At 34.1% G+C, this 20,966-nt stretch overlaps 2 protein-coding genes across 2 annotated transcripts in view; one reads left to right on the top strand and one right to left on the bottom strand.

Annotated features, from left to right (window-relative positions):
- The window catches only part of msl-2 (male-specific lethal 2), a 120,546-nt gene that overhangs the window by 54,791 nt on the left and 44,789 nt on the right, over nucleotides 1–20,966 (bottom strand). The gene's annotated exons all lie outside the window — the stretch shown is intronic.
- dyl (transmembrane protein dusky-like) overlaps nucleotides 450–20,966 on the top strand; it is a 37,217-nt gene continuing 16,700 nt past the window's right edge. Inside the window, exons 1-2 of the mRNA XM_073086438.1 lie at nucleotides 450–660; nucleotides 10,256–10,306. The gene's annotated coding sequence lies outside the window, so the exon portion shown is untranslated. The remainder of the gene's footprint in view (nucleotides 661–10,255; nucleotides 10,307–20,966) is intronic.

Raw genomic sequence — 20,966 nt, 5'->3', positions numbered from 1 at the left:
GAATAATTTCGTAAAGATATACTGCGCATTCCCGTCCCACCGAATATTCACAGTCCCGTAACTTACTAAGATACGGAATTGCGGATTTGAAACCAATAATGAAAAATTTGTAGATGATTTATCAAACCTGAATATTTTTTTGAAATATACGAAAAAATATTATTTAAAGGAAACTTAATACATACGTAGTAATACAGGTACTTGTATTTTAAAATGGTAATTAAAAAAAAAATATTTTATGATTGGCTTATATTTTTTTCATCCGCGTACGCCTACGCTTCCTATCCCATTCACGAAGCCGGCCTACTTGAGCAACGCAATCCCTTACTCACCGTCCATGTCGTCATCCAATTTCAAAATCCAAATCCACTAAACGGCCCGATCCGGGATAGAGTTAGTGGAAGTGCAGGTGCGGACGAAACTTTCACGCGTATAAAACGGCTCGAGTGCCGGCGGCCGCGACCAGTGCGCCGACAACGGAGATATCGCGCGTGCGTCCGCGCACCTCCCGCCCGCGAAAACGAAAGTGACATGATATCGCACTGACTGTGACATAGGATCAGTGATTGTGTGAACACTGGAACAGTGATCGGTAGCTCGCTGTGTTATCCTGAAACTGTTTCTTCGAACTCTATCCGCAACGAAAACTCACCTGAAAAGGTACATGCTTGGATTTTGTGTAATAGCGAATAGTGATCGTGTGTGAAAGCTTCATGGATTATCGATAGGATATAAGTGTGGGAAATATTTGATATAAATAAAAAAATGTAGCCTTTACTTCTATATTTTCATCTCTCATTAAAATCAATAAGTGCGAAGTGTTGCGCTGTAAACATCAATTGCGATCGCTAAGAATTTTCATTGATAAACGCAAGCGACGTTTTTACGCTCCGGCGTAAGATAAATAAGTAACCGGATGTAATTAACTTAATCCGGACTGACATTTTTCATTTTTTTTTGTTAACTTCATATTTGATTATCTTGAATTTTAATGCCTTTCATTTTTATGTCTGACAAATGTACTTGCCAATTAAAAACTCAAATTAAAAAAGGAAGTGTTTACGTTTGTACATTTACAAATTTTGTCCAACATTTCGGTTGTAGAAAGTTGCATAATTTTACTTTCACTTACGCGAGCCAAAATTATCTTTCGCATCGTGGACGTTTGAAAACGTATTTGCATGTTTTAACACTTTTTGCCACGAACAGTCGGAATTTTTACATTTCGAGAAAATGTAGAGTTTACGCGATTTTGTTACTTATGTTTATGGTAGTAAGTGCAATGTAGAAATGGTGTAGCGACATGTGGTGAAGCCGGCATGTGGAAAGTGGGGCAGGCGTCACACACCTTATTTTATAGGCGTTCGTGGAGCTTCTTGTTTATGTTAACATGTGAAATAGTATTAAATAGGCGTCTGATATAGCGATAAAATAATAATTTTAATAATATAGGCATACTTACAGTATTTTATATTTAAATGAATAATATTTGCAAAGTATCTATCATTGATTTATTCGATATTTTCGAGACGGTGATTTTTTTCTATTTAATGCGTGATATGTTATTATGAAAAATATAAAGGATTCTAGAAATTCATGTATTAGAAATATCAACTTAATTATTAACTTTTAAATTAATTGAAAGCTGTACGAAATAAATCTGAAAAAAAATTGACACGGTATTGAGCAATACAACATGCGATTTAGATTTTTTAGATATTTAATAATTTGATATTATTAGTTCTAAAAATGTGTGAACTAATTATAAATATTTGTTACATCAATAAATTTTTAAATGCAGGAAATTTTAATCAAAAAGTTACCAAAGATTTAACTGTAACTTATAAGTTTAATCAACTGTTCTAACACTGTATGAAAAATAAAACAAGGATATTGTAATACGCATTGGCTCAGTTATTGTGCGGAAACCCATTAGCGGTCGAAGAAATTACTCGCACGTAAACCGTATGCGTTTATCTCGTAGCGGATGTCTGCAAACATTACAGAAGCGCAAAGTGGTACATGCTCATGTTGCGAAATACAACATTTGGACTTCCCATTCTATTGTTCAGATGCAAGATTTTGTAACACAGTTTTTGCGTCACGGTTCTGCTGTCCTCAAGGATGCTTAAGTAACAGTTTAAGTGGTTTAGAAGGTGGTAGAACCCTTTGGTGGTGCCGCCTTAGTCGAACCTCCGGTAGCACCACCGCCCCACCTATTTCTGCCTCATAACAGCAGTTCAGCGCTGCTGTTTTCTGGTTTGAATCTTATGTGGTAAGGGAAACATACTTTTCCGAAGTGTTCCAACTGAGTCCTCAGGGGTAGCGGCGCTTCTGCGCGCCGACCTCTGGTAGAAATATCTAATCCTACCTGGGGTTACTACAGATGTCCATGGGCGGCAGTAACCACTTACCATCAGGTGAACTGCATGCTCGACTGCTACCTCTGTATTATAAAAACATGGAAGACAGTCACAAAAAACAATGATTCAGAACGATTCGATTGAAATCTAGGTGACCAAAATTTGCATGACGGCCGTGTATCTGTTTTTTATGATATTGATGCACTAATGATAGCTTATTGTTAGTGATGGCACTTAAAACATAGGTTATTTATTTATAACTATAGCAGTCGTATAAATAAAGATAGAAAAAATATGAACTTATTTCGAAAATGAGCTGGTATCTTTCTATTCTACAAGAAAGTATTTTCGTATATTAAAATTAATTTACCTTATAGATTAAGATAACAGGCTCGTCGTCAAAGCTTATAAAAGACGTTTTATATACCTTTAACTTCATTTATTTGCAATTGAAATATAAACATTAATTGTCACTCACTTTCTCCTTCGTTTTATAGATTTTATGTGTGCGATATAATTCTCGAATAAACGGAAACTCCACAGAGAAAGCGTCAATAAACAACAATATACATATACTCGTATGTACAGGGATTGTTAAATTGGGCAAAACAATTTACATATTTGTTTGTTAAAGGAGTTCCGTTCCGTTGAACCTTCGGTCCCGGTTGTTACCATCTGATGTCTGTGCAACCCTTTTTTTATGTCCCACTGCTTGGTACGGGCACTCTCTGTATAACCCAGTTATAAGCTTGCAATACTGCGTACTTCACCACTAGAGGTGAGACATACTAATAAAATGCATACTGAGCAAAAACCTATTCCAGTATTCACCGTACTCTTCTAATATATTATATACTAGCTGACCCGGCAAACTTTGTACCGCCTCAGAATCTATTTATCAAATATATTTCATATTTACTCACCTTTTAAACCTTCCCTGGAATCCACAAATTATTCTAAGCTAAAATTAGACCAATCGATCAGCCGAACTCGAGTTTTAGCGAAAGTAACGGACATCAATTGATTTTTATATATATGGATATATTGGCAGAGAGGGTGCAGGACAGTAACGCTGTTGGTCTCAAACTGCCCATAAATCCAGAACCGACAACTTAATGTGCCCTCCGCACATAAGCTCCGTAACATTTTTTTATCAATAGATAACAGTCGATAAGTATTATCGAATGACTTGTGAACAGTTTGAAAACGTTCACATTAATTACCCACTAACTCTGCAACAATGTGAAAAGAGTTGCAGCTTACAGAAATTTTCAATGAACACATAAATAATTCAGTAAGTTTTCTCACTTTTTACACTTTGCCTTGTACGCAAATCATAATCATAAAATTAGGGGTGTCGGGGAGATCCGCCGCAGCCTAACAAAAAACGTACCATAACAAATAACAAAATTTATTATAAGTTACATAATCCTTACAAATTGAAATATAAATTTATTTACTAACTTGTAAAAGTACCGATAAAAATATCGATTGATATTTGGTTAGAGCCATCATGATTGATCCATTAAATCCTATTCTAATCTGATCTGATCATATCTTAGTGGGATATTAGATTGCCGTCATGTTAGCCTTAATGAAACATTTTTCTAATATTTGATAACGTTTATTAATAACAGCCGCCTGTGTGTATTTATCTATGTATCTTACTTACTCTCCGCGTTCATATCTTTATATATATATTTCTTATGTGCGTGTGTATGTCACTGAACTCCTCCTAAACGACTGGACTGATTTTGATGAAATTTGTTGTGTGTGTTCAAGGAGACTTGAGAATGGTTTAGATTCACAATTTAGTCCGTTGGAAAAGGTTCTTATATATAAAATTCTCGTGCCATAACATTAGTAACTGCATTCTTCCGAAACGGCCTTACCGATTTTCAGGAAATTTTATATGTATATCCGGTAGGTTTGAGAATCGGCTACTATTTATTTTTCATACCCCTAAGTGATAAGGGTTCTTCACCCTTAACATCTTTTATTTATATGGCAACACAACGTTTGCCGGGTCAGCTAGTTTCTAATAAATATTTAACTAAACAGATGTTAAACAATAGTTACAAACGCCTTCACCTATTTGAATTAAAGGGAATTCAAATCCAAAATTTTCAAAAGATCGTTTAAATATGATAATCGAGTAGCAAGAAGTGCTAGGTGAAGAATTAACATGCGCTTTGAAATAGCACTTTTTAAAAGATTTTGTTAATGTACACATAAACTTGTAAGGTTTGTAAGTTCCAAATATATCTAAAGCGTAGAGCAAAGAGTATTTTCTTATTAAAACCGCTCTATTGTTTCGATTAACCATTCTGAATAGGCATCAATTGAGAATAGATACACGCACGTTTATGAATAAGATGGTATGTAGTAGTCACGCTGTTCTGATGCGTCGGGCGTCGCGGCGCAATGGCGACGCTGTGGAAAGCGAGTCAGTGTGTCAGCTGCAAGGCGCTCCTCGGCACTCCTATCTCGCCATCTCAATAACACCTGATTCGTTAAACATGATGAAATTGAAGCACTTGTTCTGTGAACTAATTGTGTATTCGAAGCTTTTGTTGCATGTAATTTTAAAGGCATTTTGAATGATGGTTTGTGGTCGTTGCTGGATTAGATGCTGATTTATGGTTTGTGGTTGCTGCACTGCATACTCAACAAGCAGCATTAGGCGTTCTAACTTATGGAAGGTGTCAGAATCAGTAGGGTTCGACGATGGTACTAACGCCACACCTATTTGTAGCGTGAGTCAGTTCTTGGGTTTTGACGGTAGAGTATAGACGCCGGATAACTTACATGTGAGGCTACCACCTTGGTCCTTAAAAGTGGCAAAGCATGCCCAACTTGATATGGGCACCCTATTCTATGTGGAATTGTTTACAGATTCGCAGATTCAGATTACTTAGCGTCAGGTGATTTGCATAGTCATTTACTACTTCACATGTTATAAAAAATTGACAGCCACGCGCCTATGTCAACTTCTCTCAGAAATTATTTGCTATTCATATTTAGTGTCTATACACTGGCCACTTAGCAACCTGTTTGCTACCTCAGTTAGGATAAAAAATTGACTACCTACATCGATTCGTACATACCAAATCGTAGTCAAACGTACTTCCGCATGATCCAAATAAGTCAGATGCGTGCATGTCAAAACCACAGTAGTTTTGATTGCTTGTTCTCATGACCGATATTGCATTACGATTTCTGTTCATCAATACAAATAAATCATAATGTGTTTTTGATATCGTTGTCTTATCATTCTAAGTAATCTAAACAGGTAAAAATACAGTTGAATGTCCATCTGTAATATTAAAATAGGTGCCATGTTTTTCTATGCGAATTTGCACGAAAGATAAATAAAATAAAACAAATGTTTATGGTTAAATAACCTGAAAATCAAATTAAACTGTTTTTGTCATGTTTATCTACAAAAATAGGTTTTACTCTGTAAAATAGTCTACTCAACCACTAAGCTGTGTAATAGTATAAAAACCGCATACAAGCGTGAAGACGAGAAAAACCACACGGGGTTGATCGTAGTTAATTAAACATATCTAACTTTAAAGACCATACGTATCGTTTATCAATAATTAATCTTCATCTCATGATCCACGGAATGCTATCAGCACTAGAAAATAACGTGTTGGTAGGAACCAGATTGACGTTTATGGTAAATTCTTTAGTAGCAACCACGACTCGATCGCCCACATCAATTAACCTGATAAATGTAGATCAGGGGAGCTGTAGGGGTGGGATTATATAGGTTTGCAGAAGCAGGTTACCGCGGGCCGGTTTGGAACCGCTGTCAGCCATAAACAGCGGGTAATTGCGAGCGCATGCATTGGGCACGGTGAAAAATACACTGAACCAGATTTTTATCCCGTCGCGACATGTTTATGGTGTTTACGTGGAAATTATTTTAATTTTATCGCAAATTTCCCTTATCTTACCTTGTCAATGCAACAAAGTTTTGCGGAGCTTCGTCGAAAAGTAACGAAATAATTAACAAACATATTTACATATATGCTTGTAACACTAGTGCTACAGTCGCTTATTACGACTACAGAACAAATATTTCAAATTTTCAAATAATAACTCAAATTGTTCCACCGTGAATCGAATTCAAGACCCTTTAAATAAACCACGTCACGCGGATAGACAAAGTTTGAACAAAACAAACCATGGAGCGTCTTCAATCTTAAATCTGAAAGCGAAGGCAGAGTTAAAAAGAAATCGTTTGGCGACTTTATCTTAATTACATCGACATTAAAAAGTGTGACTGGAAGTAAGTTATCTTGCAGAAAACCTTTAATTGTTCCGCGTGGAGTCGCGGGAGCGGTATTGTGTATGGTTTGGAAGTGGGGCTCTTTTCTTTTGCTTGGGAAATAAGTCACGAGCCGTTGTTGTTCCTATAAACACGGTCAACATTATTCATTATCATTTATCGTGTTATGTGCGTCAAGACAATCTGATACTTTCCTACGCTATCCTAGTTTGAGAGAATTCGTTGTAAAAAACATTATGAGGGTCATTCTCGTACATTATTAGGATAAAATAAATCATGTTTTTTTATTTCATCTGGAATAGTTTTAAAAATTAATTTGAAATAGGTATATTTATCGAGATATAAATAATTGTGCAGTATACATAAGGGCTTACATTGTTGAAACCCTGTTTAATAAATATTCTTGTGTTCTAAAGCGTAAAGTACGAAGTGTATACAGTACCCTTAGTATAAGTTTATACGTTTTTGCAAAAATGACTGTTTTTTTATTTGTTTACGTATTTCCCATACATTTCCAATCAGTTCTGATACAATACTCTAGGCGCGCTGATTGGAAATATATGGGAAAATACGTAAACAAATACAAAAACAGTCATTCTGGCAAACCGTAATAACTCATGCACCCTTGTGTTCATACATTTAAAAACATAGTACAGATGCCTATGTTTTTAAATGTATGAACTGTTAAAAAAACAATATTCAGAATAGTTACTTAAATGTCAATGAATTACAAAAACACATATCTAACCATTTTATTACTTAAAAAGTGTATTACCGTAGGTAAATTAGATATCACCAGTAGCTGGTACTTATATGTACATTTCGTAATTGTGAAAAGTGCTTTCAAATGTCAACTGCAGGTTGCCCGTGTAATATTCGTAATAAACGAGCTAACGAGCCCGTATGACGTATTGCCATAACAAGGTGATAGATCCCCTATGTTCATACGATTTTACTTACATTTTTTATGCTAGACTATTTTCACTTTTATTTTTGTTTTATCGGAAAGTGTTAACGTTTTTACTTTTTCCATCAATATATTATGCTAATTCGTAACTTGTGTATCATCTGTGTGTCTTCATTTTATATTAATAGTTACGATATACGTATATTTGTTATATATTTGTTTCTTTTTTCAACCTGTTTTATACATTATTGAGTTCAGATCCCCCCATATAAGCACGCAAGCTTTTAACTTCTTGAAAGTCAGACTTTTTTCATCCACACTGATTTAATATACTAACTTGCTTTCTTCAAATTGAAAATTGTGGTTGTATCATAAGACACCACTCGATCTTATAGTTTTTAGAGCTCCAAATGTAATTAATGCGTGGATTAATTTATATTACTTCCTAACCGATATTTGTATATAGTACTTAAAATACATACTGCACTAAACTTATAAAATGAAGTACGTACAACTGCATAATTAGATTATATGAGTTATGTCGTCCACATTTATGATTTAACCAATGAAAGCAGTAAGTGATTGCAAGCGGATTAGAAATCTGGCCTCAACATCCACGACCATGCTTATGGATCGGCACGCATTTGATTTAACAGCCTCGTCTGCAATAAATCAGACAGATCTGGATGCTAGCACACCTTATTACCATTTATTAAAAAACAATTATTCACTTTCATCTTTGCGAAATAAAATTACAACGTGCGAATTCCGGGCAGTCATTTAAAACAGTTTAGTCGTTATATTAACCCAGTGTGCTAATAAGGTAAGCAGTGCCACTAGGCGGATTTGTAGCAAGCCCAGGGCGGTATAATTTCAGGAGCAAATTTAAAGACGATTAAGAATTGAAATCAAACGAATTTTAAACTTCAACTATTTATTATTACAACTATATTATATTATTATTAGCATATTCAAAGTTTCTTTACTTTCTTGATTTACAGGTGTTCTAAGAATGTACTTCATTCAATTAAAATGGTTTCAAATTTCGTTGATTTTGGGAAATGGAAAAGAAAAGAGTGAGGATAATAAAAGTCCGATTTATTTTTGTTTTACGCTCTAAGTTACAAATATAATTAGAAAAATGTGCGGCATTAAATGGTTTAGGACCAAAACTAAATAGGTACGAGTACAAATTTAACAATGAGTTTTATGTAAGTAAGAAAGTAGTCTAGACCAAATGACGTGTAGTTTAAACAAGAGTCAATATTGTCAAATATCAAGACACGCCTCTAAGTACTAGTCGAATAGTTTAAGCGAAGGGCTGTCTCGAACTAGTGCATTATTTATTATGGCGGCGATTTCTCGACCTGCTAAAGATTTCACTACTTTCATCTCGGATACGGGTATACGTTTACACGTCTGTCTCAAGTGCGTATTTATAGTAAATCATTTCTTTGATTGGACGTTGTGGTTATAGACGGGTCTATTTTTCAATACTCTGTTTCTTCGATTTGTAGAGCATTGCGATTGCGAATTTCCTCGTAATTTACGTTTAAAATAGTCATTAATATATTTTTAATTATTATTATTATTAATTTGTGAGCATTATTATCAATTCTGATTATTTTAGTTTAGTCATGAGTATATTTCACATAATTAATTATCATAATCATAAATAAACGAATATAGGTACTACTCGTAGGTATTTATTAATTTGTTGTTTATTTTTATTTATTTAGATTCGTTTTACGTTTGATTGTATTAATTTCCCACCACAGTTAGATGTACCTATTTTTGTATATTTTTTATTAAATCTCACTCTTACGAAAAATATTATTTTCGAATTTACATTACCCGTGACATTTATGTTGTACCTGCTTCTTTAAATAATCATGACTATTCGTTACACATTGAAATAAATTGAACTTAATTAAGCAATAGACGACATCAAATACCTACTACGAATAAAAAAATCTGTACCATTGGCCACATTGCTGTTACACGAGTTCAATAGCCGCTTATCTAACATCTAAATTCAACGCTTTAACAACACTACTGTAACATTGTTTACTTACGCTTAAGGTAAAGATAGTAATGTTAAAATACTTTCACTTTCACGTTTCCGCAACGGTTGCAACACGGGAAGCGGGCTTATCGCGAAAATACTCATTGTGTCCCATTGTTTGCAAGGACGATTTCACTCTTCACAATGAGTACGTCGTAAGTCATACAAGTATAGGTCACAGCTTTTGTAGCTTAGAACTGTTATGTTCTGCTTTTTACTATTGTGTTTTGGCTACACTTTTGAGGTTGGCATGAGTTGTTTCGTCTTGCTTACTCTACAAGTCATGAAGTTGTCATATACAACGCATATATGTACATATATTTTTTGCGGTTCTATAGGTATTATGATTTAAGAGAGATCGTGTGCCCTGCCTATTAATAATTTACGAATTTCATCTTTACTTAGCACCCCAAGTATAGAAATTATTTTTTAGTAAGTAACACTAATATTTAATATTCCTCCTACATCAATCTATAAGCCACGTTGTATGACAGTTAGTCAGGACTTAATAAAACTCACTTTATATTTTTGGATATGATATTAAATAAACCATCGTAAAATAAGAGCGTCTTCAAAAATATCTTTAATTTGTACTAAACATTTTTTTTTTATTGTTCTAGGTTTTCTGCGCTCTCATCACACGACAATTTATGCCACCGAAAACAGTCTTTGTAAGTATTTCAAATGATTTTATTTAATTTCATCTCGGACAAATTCCTTGCTTAATCTGTAAGTATTATAATGTACTACTACATAGTATATTTGTTTGATTACTGTCAGCCACATAGTTCACTTTAAGTTACCACCCATGCTACAATACAATCCATTAACTTTTCAAACTTTTCCTGTAAAATTTTCCAAAACACCTAAAACTATGTTAAAAAGCTTGTATACTTTTCGTAATTTTATTTCGTGTTTACCCAATTTTCTCGTAGTTTGAATATTTAAGGTTTGTTTTCAAAAGATTGTAAAAAGTAGTATTTATAAGTAAAAGTAAGATTAAAATAGTATTATATTAAGTGCTTAAAACTATACATATTCCGTTAATAGGTATCAATTGTATTACTTACATAAAATATGCACAGTACGTATGCCTAATGTAGAAGTACACGTCTATTTGCTTACATAAAACTCCACTTAAAAATATGAATGCGAAACGAAAGCCATTTCCGTTAGTCACTCAAAAACCACCGAAAGTAAAAGCTAGTTAATAATGACACTGACATTGGTAATACCATTATTCAAACTAGACATACTATGTAGAGATGTGAATGACATTACGCAACCAGAATAGGGAATATGCACATTTTTATTTTATTATTTTAAACCACTTATCACATCGTTTTAACATAGTAAAAAATATAAACAATTTTATTAGTGATTGAAATATTTTTTTAAAAATTATTTAAAGTATCAATAAAATTTGACACATTTGAACGCCGCCATTTTACGCGCTCTTTGAATGACGTCACGTAGCGTGATTTGTATTAATATTGATGATAACTGTATGAACATAAAGGTATTATTAAACGTTTTCAGGTTTCATCTCTATTTACTTCATGGGAAAGGCTAAATAACCACTTTTTAAATATTTCCAAGAGTTATTGTGCAAAACCACTACTATAAATACATTATATAGTGTTTTTTCTTTTGCAAAAGATGCGAAAATATGAAAAATATGGTGCAAGATTATAGGAAACAGATATAGTATCTCCAAAATCGCATTAACATTTGTATTTACTGTAACAAACAATAATTTTAGGTAAATGATTTTAAAATATTGCATTGATCATCTACTTCGTTAGGTACTTATCGACTTCTACAACAAATACTATCATTTGAAACACACAAAATGCATTATAATCTATTATAATATTATAAAGATAAGTGAAGATAGGTGATTGGTTGAAGGTGGTAGAACCCTTTGTGGTTCGACTCCGGAGGCACTACCGCTACACCTATTTCTACCTAATAACAGCAGTGTTAGGTGATGCTGTGTTCCGGTTTGAAGGGTGTGGTAGGAGACAGACTTTTCCGAGGCGTTCCAGCTTAGTTCTCAGGGGTAGCGGCGCATCTGGGGCCGACCTTAGGTGGGAATATCTAATCCTATCTGGGGTTGATTACATATGTCCATGGGCGGACTGTATGCTCGTCTGCTACTCCTATATTATAAAAAAAAAGAATATTAACATAATAAGTTATGATCAGTTTAATATTTTTGAATTGACCTATGCATAAAAACCAGTTTATTCAATTTGCATATTTTAGGTAAATAGTCCGATTGTGCTTTGACAAAACTACTTTCAATCATTGTTCTTGATTATTCCTAATAATATTATGTAGAAAAATCGCACTAGGTAATAAATAACACTGTGGGAATATAGACAAAAACAATTTTTCTCTCAAACAGTTTGAATATCGACGCCGATAAACATCGTAACACGCTATGTGACGTCATTTTTCGATTCGACCAATGGGAATGCGTTTTGCAAATTTGAATTTCGCGCGCATAATTTACGATTTTTGATTAAAGTTTTAAACAATTTAACACGAAATAAAGAAAAAATAATGGTTTAGATGTAATTTCAGGACCGTAATGTACCGAGGAAAAAAATAACAAGCAAATCTAAATCACATGCATATTCCCTATTCGGTTGCGCAACCGCCCGTTAAGAGACGGAAACGGTGGCTATATATCATTTTTATTCGATCATTTCTTCGCCAAAATACAAGACTTTCTCTCTGTATAATTACTTAGTGTAAGATTGTGTTATGCAATACATCTGTAAGTCCATTTGGTGTACGCCAGTGAAAGTGGGCGATGAAGGATCATGGCTGCCGGCCGGTTATACAGCGCTTATTGTTTGTAAACACTGTATAATGTGTTAAATTATAATTTACATAAAATCGAGTTGCGATAGCGTCTTATAATTGCGTGTTATGCAAATTATTTAAGTTAGCGATAGTTAACGTCCGGTGCCTTCTATTTTATTTCAAATGGATTAATTACAACGATATCATTATGTCTATGTTGACAGTTAGTTTCCGTAAAAGGTAAATAACCATTTCTACGTATGATTTGTACTTCCAATCTTGTCGTACATAATTTTTATTTATAATTAGATTGCAATAAGAATTACGAACTTGATTGTTAAGTAAAGTAAAAAGCTTTAGCTGCATTCAAGCTTTGAGCTGTACTGAGTTTTTTAAGACTGAATGCAATTCTAGAATTATTTCATTTGTGAGCTACAGGTGAATCGAACCTAACTAAATTACTTAAAATATTTAGTAGGTCATGACGGAGAATGGTCTACTTAGCGCTGATTACCATGCGAGCTAGGTTTACGCAATCGAAAGAATCTGAGTGAAAGCATTGCGTCTAAGGTATTCGATGATGGGTCAGAAAGCGGATCGAGGTCTTTGTCCTTAAATCGGCATCCGCATTGTGATTTCAACACAATGGCGGCGCGGCGCTGGTCCGGCGTAGGGATGGGACTTTTCTCTAAAAAGATCGATTTTGAAATTGATTTGGATTGCAGACTAAAGATTTTATGCACAAAATATCGAAGATTAGAAAACCGATTTAACGAAAATATGTTTTTGGTTTGAGTAACATCGGCAAGAAAGGCCACCCACAAATTAGGTCGATGAAAAAAAAACGATGAAAAGCAATCTTTTATATTTTTGTCACATTAAAATTGCAATTGTAACAGAAAAAATCAAATGTCGACTTTTTTGATATCCGAAATCAATCAACGTTTTATATCGAACCAATTTGTTTTCCAAAAATCGATATTACGTTTATCGATATCATAGTCCATCCCTAGTCCAGCGTCAATTATCTCACGGGGTTACGCAATATCGGGAGCGTCGCCCTCGTCCTTGAGAACTTTCTCTTCTCTCATCCTACATTACTGAGGATGTGAAAATTGTATCAGCTGCTGTCGTGCATGACGCAACGACTTAAGATCGGATTACATGTTTTGTGAGTCGCTAACCGTGTAATTAGTGGAACCATTATTTACGGCTACTGAAAAAAATACCTATTATTATATTATTAGTGCCCATGGTACTACAGTCTTCTATAAGACGACTTGTTATTAGTTATATATATATATTTTTTATAATATAAAGTAGCAGACGAGCATGCAGTCCACCTGATGGTAAGTGACTACTGCCGCCCATGGACATCTGTAATCAACCCCAGATAGGATTAGATATTCCTACCTGAGGTCGGCCACAGATGCGCCACTACCCCTGAGGACTAAGCTGTAACGCCTCGGAAAAGTCTATCTCCCTTACCACACCCTTCAAACCGGAACACAGCAGCGCCATAATACTATAGTATAAGAATTGCTTATTATATGGACTAGTGTTTGCCCAGTGGTCGCGTTCACCCAAAATTATATTTTCTGATGATAACACTCAAACTCTTAAGCTATATTAACTACTTATCAGTTAGAAAATCAGCTGATACCTATATGTATCAACCATAAATATGTACTGTTTTTATTTACTGTAGCTTTTATATAAGCTTGTTATTATATTAGTACATTTAATAGATACCAAAGTAAGCATTTATACAATAAAGGTTAATTAGAGATTTATTATATTACCTTTAAACATATCATAGTAGAGTGTGTTCTGAAAAAGGAGGTATTATTTTCACAAATTGTGAAATATAAGTTGTGACATCACCAAAGCTGGGTTAAACCCCAGCACCATGTTTTTAATTAAAGTCAAAACACAGGTTAAAAAGAAGTTTCTAATTTTCTCGGTATGACATTTCGGGGAATTACGTTCTACGTGTTTCACGTAACGCAATGAGAACTTTGCGTCCTTGAACTCACTTTCTCTCATCCTCATCGTTTTGATAAGATCTTGTCTATAGCCTATTTATAACAAGGTTAAGATATATAGCCCTGATAAATTGTTACTAAAATAAGATAAGTTCGTACAAAAATGAGTGAGATATAAAATGAATGAGTTCTCAAAATTGGTCTCATTTTCTCGTAGATCATGTTATGTATAAAGTTAAATATTTGTAAATTTGAATCTTACTTAAAGTATACATACAATTTATATGCTTGTACATCTGATGGTTCATAGGTACGAATTGATGTAGGAAACCCATTAACATTTATAACTATAAACATAAAGCGAATAATTTCTTTATTTACGCCTATCATTACCTTTCTTATGTAGTTTCAAGTTATTTGCGTTCAACAAACATTTAGATCTACTGTAGAAAAAGTAATCGTTTCTACGCACCTAATAGCGAGAGACATCAAGTATTGGTTACACGATAGCCGGGTATCGGTTGTCGCGAATTCAAGTGTACAGTGGTGTCGGATCGACGCGTTTCTCCTATCGGGAGTTCCGGCTCCACGAGAATGGAAATATTAGGTAGGGATGTGAGAACGAGTGAATAAAATCGATTCTTCTCCATTAAAAAGAAATGCATTTTTATAATTACATTATGAACATACAAGAAATATTCGATGTTTGAAACTCATTTAAAATTGTGGACGAATAGTCCGTAGCCTAGTGTTTATTTAAAATAAAATCGATTAAATAATCGACTTGTAAAAATAACCGGTTTATTATGAATCGAGTGTTATCCAAAAATAATCGATTATTATAAAAATGATTATTTTTACACATCTCTAATATTTCGTGGTATCGCACACTATTCTGAAACCGGACCGTTTCTTATTTCTCTCAAACGAATGCAAGCTGCAATTCAGGATTTTCAATTGCCATTATAGAGCTTGAAAGAAAGTACTAGTTTCTCTTGATGAATGTGTATCAAGTTAGAACCATAACTGTCCAGATAATTTTATTTATAGACTAGAAATTTGCTTTTTATTGATATAAAAGTAGTAATTATACTAGTAGTAGACAACGCGAAAACATTTTATCACAAAAAGTACAACTTGATTAAATTAAAATATTCGCTATATTTCTATTTCACTATTATTATTTCACTAAACTAAAGTATTAGCATTGGAAGATTTCGAACTTTTTCTGAAGATTTTAAACGAAACTCGTTAAAAACGCCGCTTTGAATTTTTATGCATTGGCCAAACTTAAACTGGGGTTAAAATTAAGTAGCACATGTTACTTCCCATAAAATTATTTATCTTTGCGTCATACTTCCGTTTGAAACCGTTAAGGGGTTTCCAAAATTAGTCTGTAGGTACACAGGAACAAAAATACGATATTGTGTTCTGGTACGTAATATTTAGAAACTTAAAACTTTTTCAGTAGCAATTATTTAAAGTTCATGTATAAGCCATACATATATCGAATTTTACTATAAAATAATTTGTCCTAAGTAATGAAACGATAATCCCGCTATCTTCTAATTATTATTAAATTTTGGTCAATAATTGTTTTAAAAAAATAAACCAACGATTATAGTACCTTCTATTAATTAATTAAAAATTGTAAATTCTATTTATGTGAATGTATTTCCTCGCAAATATTTTCCGACGTTTGCGCATATCTAACTCAGGCATAGCCTTACTAGATCCGCATAATTTAATAGGAAGTGTAGACAAGTTTGTTTATTTCTCGGACTTTAGTCCCCTTTACATACATTTACATCTAGGTTACATACAAATTAGGTTAGATAAATAATTACTGGTTAAATGTAGATAATATTGCGCTAACTTTATACGGAGGCTTGGTTTAGAATCTGTTTGTAAATATATTGTATATAGATTCCTTGTAAAAGTTTGTCGTGTCTTCTGATCGTATATTTCCGTTAAAGTAATAATCATGTTACATAACATGCGTAGGTACATATTAGTTTTATTTTAACAAATAAGAGCTACCCATAAATAGTTACCCAAGAATGCAGTTTAAAGATGGAGCTTTCATGACTCCAATTTGTTACCTCATAATAGCAGCAAATTCTTCTATTTCGAAGGGTGTGATTATATATTACACGTGGAGTACCTAAAGTTTTAGGGCTACTAACGAAACTCTAGACTTCAGGATGATGGCTAAAATCCTATTTAGTGGTATTGCAGATACCTATAAATGGCAAAACCATTGTGTGCAATGATCATTTACCATTGGGTGCATTATGTATCCCTTACGTGTATACTTCATACTTAAAAAATATTTTCAAATTATTTGTGACATAAAATTCCAAAGTACGTAGAGGATTTACGTAACTTCTGTATATTTGAGATAAACTCGTAACAACGACTCGCCTCTATTATCCCATTATTATGCAATCAATAAGGTTAATTCAGTTTGGATTATTGCGTGATTGGCTCAACGCGGCTCTCGGAATCCACACAATCGTACTAACGAAAGTTACCGGACTCAGTGCACCTCCAATGCCAAGTGCGGCGAAGAAAGCGAGCCCAGCTTCCACCTCGAAGGCTTTTAAATGCCGTCATCTCGCTCTGACCGCTCGAGAGCTTGCTCGTAAGAAAGAGATCGCGCGTGCTTAAAAGAGAAAGTGGGCCACGTTACGTTTCTCAGTGCCATTAACACGGGCATTGAACGTTAACGTCAACGAGCGTTACCTCGACGTGTGAATTCATCTCTATTACGAAAGCATAGGGTTGAAACTCGTTGCACGGTTCCCATGGTGTTGGGGCCGGGTTGCCTGCCATTGATACTGAGGTGCAAAATTTGAAGAGCAACGAACTGCTGGCGGAGAAAGTGTTGCGTGGCGTAACCTTGAGCTCTTCACTCTTTATCGGTTCACCTAATAGATACGTCATATCCGAATGTGACATGCAGGTGAATAGTAATGTGGGAGTCTTTTGCGAAGACGACTTAGATGCCTACATGATAAAATGTTAGACACTCAGCAATGATGGACGTGGTTTAATTCTAATACATTTAAATATTTATGTGGTCTACTAAACTGACCTTAGTTAAAGCTAATAGGTACCTACCTATATTTGCTTTTATCGCTAACAAAATCTGTTTTTTTTTAATCAAGTAATAGAGTCTTTATTACCTGTAGTAGGTATAGAATTTAGGTTTTAATTGACGGAAGTTCAAGTTATATTTTTAGTTTTGCATATTTTTATTTATGTTATGTCATTTATTTTGCTTGCGCATGTATATAATGTATATATGCGCTATATAAGAATATAAGAGGGATGTAGAGATAACAGCATTGTTTAAAATATTCCTTATCATACTGGTTGGTGAGAATTGATGTGAATTGTTGTCTGTTAATCCTTACTTTATGTGCATAATATTTATCTCCATTATCTATCTATACTTTTAGCAGCAGATCAATAAATAGAATACAATAGAAAATAGTGTATTGGTGATGTTTTTTCGTACTATCGTATTCTACCACAACCATATTTATACAAAATTGAAAAAAAAAACTAAATCCATCATTGAAAATTACTGAAGATTTTTATTTACATAACTACTTAAAAATATTTTATGTAATAAACTTAGTACTAGAAGGCCGTCTCCATTTCCTTGTAAAATCTTTAGAGTTAGCTGTTTAGTCTGGCTTGTACACAGTTCTGGGTTCAATACCCGGCCGACATTCAAATGATGAGATTTAATGTCTATTCTGGTTCTGGGTGTCCTCCATGTTTCCATGACATGTAATTTTTAACATACATAGACGATATAAAACAAATAGACTCCTGAACTAAGAATAAATCGTTTTTTTTAATTATGTATCCTAGTATGAGTTCTTACGTTTTGTCAATAATTAGTGTTTTTGTTTTGTTTACGTATTTCCTATATATTTCCAGGTCTGATCCGCTAGAGGCGCTGATAGTATCAGAACTGATTGGAAATATATGGGAAATACGTAAATAAAAACAAAAACAGTCATTTTTCACAAAACGTAAAACCTCATACTACCCTTAGAGCGTTTTCACATTATCCGATCCGATATCGGTATCGGACGCCGATACGATATCGGGGTAAGTAAAATGTATGAAACATGTACCTGCCTTTCACATTGTCCGTTCCGATATCGGATATCGGAGCCGACAGCGATATGCTGGCGACACCATCGGACGCCCGTGAGCCGTCGGGCGATAATGTTTGTATGTGTGCTCTACGTGTATCTAAATTGTCTCTGTGTGCGTAGAGCCCGATGCGCGGCGGCCATTCGAAAATGTGTGTCTTGTTTCTTGATACTGTTTGTGAGATGAATTAGCAAATAATTGAATGTGGATTCACTCATACGAAAGTAATTAAAAAAACTTTCTAGGTGCGTGTTGTAGCTTGCTAAAAAGAGTGTAAAATGCTCCCTCTGAATATCTAGCTTCCACAATAGGATGTATCCAATACTGTCTGTGAACAGATCTTTTTTTGCGTCTCAAATATAAGAGATACAGCAAATAAAGTTTTCTATTATAGTCTGCCATGATGACCTGTCCGCACTAAGCTATCGAGCAAATGGCCGTATCGGAACGATTTTGTCGGAAATATGTGAAAATAGCACATGGTGTCGGTTATCGGATGTCGGCTATCGTCGTCCGACACCGATATCGGATCGGATAATCTGAAAACGCTCTTAGTATGAGTTTTTACGTTTTGACAAACTGTATAAAACTGTCAAGATGACATTACGCAACGTCTATTTTGACAAAGCACGTACGACGCTAGCGCCTCTACCAGTCAATGTAGTCATAATTAACATATTATATGTCAACTTTACAACCGTTTAAGTTCTATATTATAAAGTTAATCATGCATAGCAAATTGCGAATTAGTAAAAGTATTATACTTAATTTAATCAGCAAAAAATGTAAGTCGAACGAGAACACGAGACAGTTCTGACAGGTAAGCCTCCGGACTTATTAAATCTCATTTAATTCTGTAAGTTACGATTATGAGTTAGACGACGGAATGCCGCGTTCGAATATAAGTTAAAAGTATTATAAAAAATAAAAGTTAAAAGTATTTACGTTACATTTTAAAGCGAATGTAAATTTATACGACATAGAGATCTACCTAGTTTTTATTTGAAAAATCTACATTGAATTTTACATTTTAAGTATTTTATTTTACTAAATTCAATGAAGAAATTATGTTTATGAATCATATAATATACCATCGGCGTTTTTCCATTAGAGTCCCACTGTTGGACACGGATCACCGCTCAGAGTGTTCAGTGGTTTAGTTTAGACTATAGTCCACCGCACGAAAAATCGATGGTGATTGATTCGAACCTCGGTTCCTCTGATCGAAAGGCTGAAAGGTGTTGTTGTACCTACTGTACTTTGATTTAACTCAATTGCATGTTGTAGGTACTAGGTACTATAATAAAAACGGATGTTTACTTATCTAATTATTTGATACGGTAATGAATATATTGTAAAAATACTACTATTGGTAGCGCAGGTAGTAAAGTATTGATTGGTGTGTTAACATTAGCACTTATATAAGCAAAAGCTTAACTAATATCATATGAAATATAATTTCGCTCTCATTTTCGATAACCATATACGAGTGAAAATAAATTTACAGCAATTGTTGGTAGCAAGAAAATTAATGGTAATAAAAGTGACAATTGACTTTTTTCCTACGAAATGAAAGCTGGCTAATACAATGGCTCGCAATGCTATGTCTCATCAATTTTTTACATCAATTCCACTCCATCCGAAGCGATGCACGTTACTGTATATTGTTCTAAGTAACGCTTCAATAGTCTTCGATTATTTCTTTGTACAACGAAGATTATCCAACGATGATTTTAGAGAAACCTGTCACTAAGTAATTTTAATTAACAATCTTAATTAGTGCATACTATGGATCAATCCCACTGATAAGTAGGTAGGTGGGAACTACATGAAAGTTTGTTTTTTTACGGATTCACGGTTCAAGTCAACCGAATAACATTCGTAAGATGTGAACAAACTTATATGTAAATGTAGAGGCATCTAGAAACTTGAGTTTGTGTTTTTTCAGATGCTTCAAAAATATTGATAATTTTGTGGATTAAAATATTTTTTTACAAATTGTTATCTAATAATTAAAATAATTTACCTATAGGTAGTTAAAATTACATGTCATGAAACAAGAAACATTCCTTTTAAATGTGTTAAATAGGTTATCTACTGAAAATGGATAATTGCTAACAGCTACTTTTAGCATCGGCGATTGGTGTTTTGGCGATTGCATCAATGCAGCGTCACATTTTGGCGATTGCGTTCAGTCGCGGCATAAAAAACGCGTTTTAGTGACTTCATAATGCTGCGTCGTTCAAATTAGGTGCAGCGTCTGACTACTGCATCTAAAAAATCAGCTAAACTCTCGCCATCGGTAAAAGTACGTCTCGTGGAGCCCTAAATACCGAAGCTCAATAGACAAGGCCAT

The sequence above is a fragment of the Epargyreus clarus genome, unplaced genomic scaffold (genome assembly GCF_041222505.1).
Source record: "Epargyreus clarus isolate Ecla_fem2 unplaced genomic scaffold, WU_Ecla_fem_2.2 ptg000003l, whole genome shotgun sequence".
NCBI classification, from domain to species: Eukaryota; Metazoa; Arthropoda; class Insecta; order Lepidoptera; family Hesperiidae; genus Epargyreus; species Epargyreus clarus.
The sequence above is the reverse complement of the archived record's forward strand: the minus strand, read 5'-3'. Positions and strand labels throughout refer to the sequence as shown.